This window comes from Silene latifolia, chromosome 3, assembly GCF_048544455.1.
Source record: "Silene latifolia isolate original U9 population chromosome 3, ASM4854445v1, whole genome shotgun sequence".
Taxonomy (NCBI): Eukaryota; Viridiplantae; Streptophyta; class Magnoliopsida; order Caryophyllales; family Caryophyllaceae; genus Silene; species Silene latifolia.
Window position 1 is genome coordinate 33,744,570 of NC_133528.1, and position 9,600 is coordinate 33,754,169.

General features: G+C 35.5%; 1 non-coding gene across 1 annotated transcript; it reads right to left on the reverse strand.

Moving 5' to 3' along the window:
- Positions 1-3,966: 3,966 nt before the first annotated feature.
- On the reverse strand, positions 3,967-4,073 carry LOC141650815 (small nucleolar RNA R71). The gene has a single exon (XR_012546829.1). It is a non-coding gene; the product is annotated as a small nucleolar RNA R71 (small nucleolar RNA).
- Between the last annotated feature and the right edge of the window lie 5,527 nt (positions 4,074-9,600).

Consider the following 9,600-nt stretch of genomic DNA (forward strand, 5'->3'; position numbering starts at 1 on the left):
GTTATGGGCGCGGTGATATAGCCATCTTTGGACCCGAAGCAAATCGATGGAATTTGTCGACCTTGACAATTTAGATGTTGTTCACATTTTGATTTGGATGAAGTAAATTTTATTAATATAACTATTAAGTCATTTCCATTTACGAATAATGATGTTTGTTAAAATTATCAATTACAATAACAATCTTCGTTCCATGTGGCGTGATAGGTACTTCAATAATCAGTTTGGTGAGTGGAAGGTCCCTAGTCACGCCTACGGATTCTTGAGTCCTAAGGCGTTCTCTGTTAACAGAATTTCATACGAAGAACAAATCAATAGTATCGCTCGTCGGTTGATGTCGTCCAAAAAACTATGGCTTGCCCCCTACAATGAGAATATGTATGTATAGTACGTGATTGTTGTAATGAATCACGGTTCTATAAATTTATTATTAACATGCTTAAATGTGTGTAAATGAACTAACAGTTCAATGTCTCAAAATGAATAGGAAGCATTGGGTGCTACTGGCAATCCAAGTGGAAACAAAAACAGTGTACTGGATTGACTCTCGCGAAGACAAACCCTCTGACAGTTGTGTAAGGATGATAACTGAGTAAGTTTACAACCTTCAATAATGTCATTTGTTATTGTATGAATTGAGCCATATATATGCAAATAATAATGGCATGTGTGTTTATTTATGAATTAGTGTTTTTGAAGCAAAAAAAAAAAGATTATGTCCATTTGGGAAATATGAAAGCAACACTGATCTCAATTTTATCACGCCAATAGTAAGTGTATTCTTAATAATTACTCGTACCATTTAATTAATGTTTATGCGAGAGGTTGATTATCTAATTCAGCTGATTTGTGTGTGATTTATATAATAGTCTCTTAAAGCACCAGACGACAAACAATGCGCCTTTTACGTTTGTCACTCCATGTGGAAGGTTATCGACGGAAAACTTTCTACCATTCCGATACGGGTTAGTGTGATTTAAAACTATTTCAGATGTAAACTGAGTTCAATTCTGTATACTTCCATGTATTATATCTATTTTGATTATATATATTTTGAATTGTAGTTTCCACTAATAGTCAACAAAGCCCCAGAATATTCGCCAGCGGACATCAATCGGATGAGAAATATGTGGGCCAGTTATGTTATTTCATTAACGGAGTCTCAATAGTTTGCTCATGCTTTATGTACATGTGTGTGTGTGTATATATAGAGCCATTGTGTATTGGCTTCTTTTGTTTTTTTGAGGAAGTTGTGTTTTGGCTTTTGATCATCTTGTTTGTACTGTTTTGAAACTTGGTTTAATTGATCACGGGGTGTAATATTTTGATGCAGGATTGAATTTTTGCTGTGCACAGCTGCTGGAATGCTATTTTCAGCAGAAGAAATTTAAAAAATAGCATTCCAAAGAATGCTACAAACGCTGCTGAAAAAATAGCATTTCAGCAACTGCTAGAACAAGCTAAATTTTAAAAAAAAAAAAAGAAAAAAAAAATTAAAAACGAAAACGGTTAAAAACAACCCGTTGCTGATGTGACTCATTTTAGAGCATATTTAGTCCCCGAATTAGCCTCGTTCCTATACTTTTTAGTGCATAATTGGGTCATTTACTATCTTTAGTCTTTCGTTTTGCATATTCTTTGTGGTTTTGATCCCTTGGTAGGAAAAGAGTAAGAACCTTGCATTTTCATGGCAAAATGGTGCTAAATTGATCGAATCTAATTACCATGCATCAAAGGGAAGACAAGACTAGAAGGCCTATGTAAATAATGAAGTGAATGGGCAATGATGAGAAGATCCTTGCATCTCCAACAAGATCCTTGAGGATTGTTGGAGAAAGAAAAGAAGAGAAGTTGACTGGCTAACAATCCGGGCGTCGTAGTGCACGGTACGAGCGTCCTCGCCTGCCACAATCCGAGCGTCCCGTGGCCCGTCCGCTCGTCCTGACCCCTCTCAATCCGAGCGTCGCCCTCAGCAAGCCGCTCGGATTCCTTTCCAGTGCAAGCCGTCTCTTCCTCAGTCCGCTCAGGACGAGCATATTCCATGAAGACCACCAAAACGGATATGCGCATCTTCTTCGAGAGGAGCAGTTCCTCAACTTTTCTTAAGGGTCTTAATCGTCATTTAAGCCCTTAGAAACCCTAATTTATGTACCAAATCCTTAGTATAAATACCCCATTGTACTAATTAGATTAGACATCCTTCTCATGTTCCTCTTATGCAATCTTAATCTCATCTTAATCTTGTAATCAACTCTTAATTTAGTTTAATACAAATCTCATTTCTTAATCTTTCCTTAATTTCTCTATTGTTCATCATTTATTTTGGGTAATTGAAGAATATTTGGGTATTATTGGGAGATTGACAACCTTCCATCAATCATCAAGTACTTCTATTATTCTTTGCTTATTATTTTGGAATCATCTTTAGGTATAATTCTCTCTTAATCCTTGTTTTAATTATTGTTAATCATTTCCATTCATTCATCATGTTTTGCCTTGTTAATATGATTGACAACCTTGTTAGCATGTTAAACTTGATAATGAGTGAGTAGTCTCTTAACTAGGGTTAATGGGGAATTAAGGGAAACCAACATGGGGGATGATTCATACTTAATCTAATATGTTCACATTATTTGTTTGCTTGCTTGTTGTGATCTCAACTTATACACATGTTATGTTTGATGAAATGCGAGCCTATGAATCCTTACATTTTTTACCCATCACTTACCTATTCAATGAGACTTTTAAGACATAAATCAACTCGAGTCTCATTAGACCATGCATATAGTTGAGCAGGGAGGATTAAGTCGACTTGTAGGTGTTGTACAATCTAATCGATTCGGCTCTGGGACCCAAACCTTCCTAGGATTGTAAGATATAAACCAACTCGATCCTATCACAACAATAATTGCTTTCTTATAATTTGAGAATATGTTTGTATGATCAATTCCCATGTATCCCCTATGAACCCATGACACCCTAGTGCTTTTAATCAATTGTTTGCATCTCATTTTAATCATCTTGCTTGTTTATTTCCATTGTTATTTAGTTTAGTGATCTTTTATCTCAACCCAAATTGTGACACCCTTAGATACGACCATTTGCAATCGAAAATCCTACATTAATACCCGTCCCTTGGGATCCGACCTTTACTTACCTCTTTACTAATAGTAGAGTAGTTTGTGAAGTTATAAATATTGTTTTGGTCTAGGTAACTTTTGATGACGAGTAACAAAACCGACGAACCAAAAATGGCGCCGTTCCCGGGGACGGTGTTAACTTGATTTGATTTTCTTTGGATTATTCTTAGTTGTGTCTTTCTTTCCCTTGGGGAAGTAAAACTTCTCAAGGTTTATTCTAATTTTTTTCAAGTCTTTTGATATTTTGCATGTCTAGAGGATCACAAGGTAACTTGTTACCCATTGATCACGAAATTGAAAGAACTTTGACAACCAATAGAAGACTTGCTAGAAATACTTTGAGAGGTATTGGTGAGATTGTGGACATTCAACCAAATAATATTGAGTTCATCAACCCTTTTGCAAGAGAAGGAGAAGATAACCCAACACATAACCCACCACAAAATCAACCCACAATGCCTAAATATTCATCACATTCCGTACCAACCGAGGAGAACCTACCAAATGGTACTCCCACAATACAACATTTGATCGGTAATTTCATTGCAAAATCCGCATTTATCCAATTAGTCGAAAGAAGCCAATTTGGGGGGATGCCTACTGAAGACCCTCATTCTCACATGGAGACTTTTTGTGACTATTGTTATGCTATTTCTCAAACCGGATTACTCAAGACCAAATCCGATGAGTCTTATTTCCTTTTTCTTTGATTGGTACCGCGAAACAATGGTTAAAGAGCCATGATAAGGCTACTCTTGGTATTGACTCTTGGAAGAAATTGGCACTTGCTTTCTACAAAAAGTTCTACCCTCCGGAAAAGACTAACATGCTAAGAGCCCAAATCACGGGGTTCAAACAAAGGGACGAAGAATATTTGTATGAAGCTTGGGAGCGATTCAAAGGAACTTGTCGCTCATGTCCTCATCATGGACTTAGCGAGTGGTTCTTGGCCCAAAATTTTTGGAATGGCCTTTATGAAGACTCCCGAAACATTCTCAACATGGGATTAAATGGTATGTTCACCGAAGTTGATGATAATCAAACATGGAACAAGATTGAGGAAATAGCGGTCCATAACTCATAATATAGTAGACATCGGAAGGCTACTAGAGGAGGAAAGTATGAAGTGGACTCTATTACTCAATTGGGTGCTCAACTTAGTGCTCATATTGATACCATCAACATGAAGTTTGAAAAGGTTATGGCTAAACTTGAAGAAACCTCAAAATCACCTAAGCAACATGTTAATGCCATGGTGGCATCTTCATCCATTCCAAGTGGAATATGTGAGAGTTGTGGAACTTTGGGACATGACCAAAGTGAATGTACGGGAATAAGTGAATGCTTTCCAAGCATACAAGAGTGGTACCCCTTATTCCAACTATTACAATGAAAACACCAAATTTCATCCCAACTTCTCATATAAAAGCCAAAATGTTCAAAACTCTCAACCAACATACACCCCACGTCCAATGAGAAACCAAGCTCAAAGACCCTTTTATAACCAAAACCAAGGTTACTAAAATCAAACTCCATACACTCAACCAAATGACCAAGGTTTTGATGTTCAAAAAGCGGTCCTCCAAATGCAAAAGAGCCAACAAGAGTTTTTCACTCAAATGCAAAAGGATAGCCAAGCAAAAGACATCACCATTAACAATATACTAGCTCACACAAAGATGTTGGAGATCCAAATGTCTCAATTAGCATCTTCCAGTTCACACAGACAAAAGGGGCAATTACCACCTCAAGGTAATCCCCCAAGACAAGAATCGGTGAGTGCCATACATTTGAGGAGTGATACAAAGGTATGAAGGGCCGAAGAGGCCCGTTGATGAAGATGTTGTGAATGCTAGTGACAAGGAAAGAGTTGTTGAAAACTCTAGAGAAGAAGAACCCACCATTCAAGAAGTTTCAAAGAAGGATGAAGAGAAGGCTAAAGAGAAGGAGCCTATTGTGATTAGACTTCCATTTCCAAGTCGTCAAGCTAAGCCTAAGTTTGATGACCAACTTGGAAAATTCATGGAGATTGTGAAGAATTTGGAAGTCTCAATTCTATTTACGGAATTAATCAATCATGTTCCGGCCTATGCAAAGTATATGAAAGATATTCTTACGAAGAAGAAATCCATCCGGAAGCTTGATACTATTGTTTTCACTAAAGTGAGTAGTGCCATCCTACAAGGAAGTTCACCTCCAAAACTAAAGGATCCGGGAAGTTTCTCCATTCCATGCACTATTGGCGAGACCACGATCAACAAAGCTTTATGTGACCTTGGGGCAAGTGTGAGTGTTATGCCGTATTCGGTGTGTAAGAGGCTAGGAATGGTAGAACTCAAGTGCACTAATATCACACTTCAAATGGCGGATAGATCAACAAAGACATCTTTAGGGGTATGGGAAGATGTGCCAGTAAGAATTGGCAAGTTCTTTATCCCGGTGTATTTTGTTATTGTTGACATGGAAGAAGATTCCAACATTCCTATTATTTTAGGAAGACCTTTATTACACACCGTGGGAGCGGTGATCGATGTAAAACATGGAGAGCTCACCCTTGAAGTGGGAGATGAAACCATCACTTTCAATTTTGACAAGACAATGAGAGCTCCACGATTACATGAGCCATGTTTTATGGTTGATCACTATAGCCGGTAAGATGATAGAAAGAAGTTGGCATTTCAATGGAAGAAGAAAGTGGATGATGCTCCATCAAAAGAGCAAGGAAATTGCAACAAAGAGAGCCTGAAAATCTCACTCATGACAAGTGAAGAAGAAGGCCTCATTGGCCAAGATAAGAAAGAAGGAGAGTTGCCTTCATCAACTCATGACATTTTTAGGGATCAAGTAGACGAAGTATGCGGTCATTGGGATGATGAGTTTGAAGGGATATTCAATCCCTATATCGGTAATGCTATGGCCCAAGACCACCATGAAGAACAACAAGTGCAAAGGTCTATTGAAGATCTTTATCATGACAATGAACAAGCTTTCGATTACTTTTTCAAGGTGTTGAGCAACATCAACAACACCTTGAACATGCCCCCTTGACATCTCATTATTGGATGAGAGTTTGGGGGAGTCCTCTCTAAACCACCACTTGTAAATATTCTAACTTCATAACTTGTATTTTAATTATTGTATTGCATTTTTGTCAATTTTGCATTTACATTTTTATGCCTCGATCAAGATTTTCATCATTTTGAGAGAAGTGAGGGAGGGACTTATGAGTTTATTAATGTGTAGCGTTTTACCTTAGTGTGGGGATAGCAATTTCCTAGGCTATCCAAGCCTTTGTAGTGCCCCCATAATGAAGACGACAAGAAATGAAGAATGAATGACACGGGTTACGAAGCACCCACGGATGGACCTGAATCCGTGAGAAAAAGGGACAATCCGAGCGACCCGACGAGGATCCGATCGTCTTGAAGAGAACCCGAGCGTCCAGGGTCAAAGACGCTCGACCTGTGAAGCTGGGAAAATCAACTTTTGGGTCTGACTGAGAATCTGAGCATCCTAACAAAGAATCCGCTTGTCTCAGCCTGGACGGTCGTCCCAGAAGAAATCCGCTCGTCTTTACACTGTTAATTTTTGGTATTTCTCCCTGGAAAGGAATCCGAGCGTCTCCAACTTAGGACGCTCGTCCCAGTTTAAGAACCCGCTCGTCTTGCCTATAAGACGCTCGTCCCCAGTGCACTTTTCCTGAGCCCAGAAACCGAAGAATCCGAGCGTCCCGAAGCCTATCCGCTCGTCTCCCCTCTGGTTTTCAAATCTAACGGGTCTTAAAAACTGTTGGAATAAGTGTCTTCCGACAATAATGCGATCACAACTGTTGATCATAATGATCACATGTTCAAATCTCATTTTAAAAATACATGTGGGAAGTAATATTTTACAGTCAACTGGTCCACACATATCGGTAATGATTGGCTGACTAGAGTTTGACATTACTGTCGTGCGACGGTGGTGATCAGTTGATCCCCTTAGGTCATACCTATAGGGAAATACTCTTAATTGATTATTTAATTAATCGTATGCCGATACGAGTTAATTAAATTGCTTAAAATTGACGGGTGATTTTGTGAGTAAAGTTAACGTGTCTTATTGTAATTCGATTAAATTAGATACGGTCTAAGTAATCGAATTGTTTCATTACTTAGATTAAAATATTGTTTACGAAACAATTGAAATAGAATGAATAATTTATTATAAATATAAGTTGTTGTAGTTTATAATTGTATGACCCATTTTGGTACAAGTAATTGTGAATTACCAATTATTTTTGTATGTGACATATTTAATTATTATGATGATTTTTTAATATGTTAAAAATGCATTATAATGTAACATGTCACATATGTCACAATTGACAAATGACAAAAATAAAATGGACTACCATTTTATGGGATAACCGGTTTTTGAAGGGAATAGTGGGGTTGTGTTTTTTATATTTTAAATGACTAAAAACAAAATGATTACTCACCTAATAGTAGCCATGCAAACCTATTTTCTTGGGAAAAAAATGAGCATCATGCATTGGCTCCCCTCTACCACCCTCCCACCGATTTTCCACTATGAGGAACCAAATGGATTCCTCTAATTTTTCATTCACTACTTTACCTAATATTTTCTAGTGTAACAAAATTCATTCTCTCTACAATTTGTGAAAATCTTAGAGAAATAAAACCTCACAAATACTCCCTCTTGGACCGAAATATTCAAGAGCAATTACAAATTATTTTTGTGTCAAATTTTAAGTAAGACTAATATTATTACTAGTTCATAATAGTATTGGTTATTAAGAGTATTACTTGGGTATATGCTTTTGGGAGAGGTTCTAATTTGAACCTTGTTCATCCATTGTTGGAAAGCTCAAGAACTAACAAGAAGGAGATCTTGTTGGTGCCCAAATGGCCGAAAATAAGATGGTGAGAAATCGATTTTTCCATCTCCTTTTATTAAGTTTGCATGCATAAGATCTTGTATTTATTTTATGACCACATAAATTGTTTCATATATGAATATGTATACTAATGAGATTATTGAATACTAATGAGTACCTTAGGTTGTTTGCATGCAAATCGGTTTATGGTTTTACGAGTTAAAAGATTAACATACAAAACTAATTAATTTGGATTTATGAAGATAAACCTAAAAATAACTTTGCATGTTAAAAGTTTCTGGTCCTAAGTGATTTTTAGGACATTTTGGTTTATTTATGGATTTTATTGTTCATTTGATATATTATTGGCATTAAAATGCGATTTTATGAGGAAAAATGTCATTTTTGAACGAAAAATACCTAACTTCGAATTTTCCAGTGGTTTTTGGATATGTTTTCACATGTAATACATACTGATGGCCTGTAAATTTTCATGTTAAAATAAGTTATTTTGCTCGAAATATGAATTTTATAAGTTAAAATCGTATTTAAATGGGTAAATAGGTTAATATGAGTTATATTTCGAATCTGGTCATGGAAATTTAGTATGTTGTCATATGCAATTTTACAAGATGTGTGTAAAATATTTGGATATAATAAAGTATTTTTGCATGATTTATGAATTTTTGATGAAACATCACATAAATAGTGACTATAATTAGTAATAATGCTAAAACATACTTCATGACTAAAGGAAAAACATCAAATGTTGCATTTTATCATATATTTCAGATTTAAAAGTGAAAAGTTGATGAAAATAATTTTTCTCATATTTTTATGATCATATTTGTTAAAACCGATAAACTGCAACATTGTTTTTCTCGATAATTTTTCGAAATTTTTAACCTAAGTTTTGAACATTATGAGTGTCATGGTATTTTTCCAGAATGTTCATGAGTTTAAATTTAAAATTTTGAAATTATTTGAAATTTTTATGATTTAATTTGAAGTTTATAGCATAAATTTTGTATTTTTGGTCCATAATGAACAATATTAAGAAATCAAGTTGAGTTATTGTCAAAATATTAGTGAAGACTAAGTTTTGAGTCCTAAGAAGGTTAGGGTAATTAACTTGTACATAAATATGAATTTATGTAATTATTGTGATTTTAATAAGTTAAATCACGTAAATCCGTAAAAACCGATTAATATACGATATTGGCTCTTTAAAGGCAATTTAACATAATATTTAGCATGTTCATACATATTATAATGCTGAATTTTATTTATGATTGTCATATTTTAATTTTATGTAATTTTTGAATTATGTAATTTTACTTAGTATGGCCTTAGTTTTAATTGGTATTACCCGAAATGTATGGGAATATCGATTCGGTTGTAATTATTGTGATCTCGTATCACCGTTTTGTAATTTAATAAATTTATTTTTATTTTATTACAAATGTATAATAGGAAATTATGTAATTCATTTTGTAATTTAATTATTCCGGAGTTCCTTGAAGATGGTGCCATTCGAGAAGGCGGTCCATCAAAGAAAGTGTTTCCTTGAAGTGTGTGCCA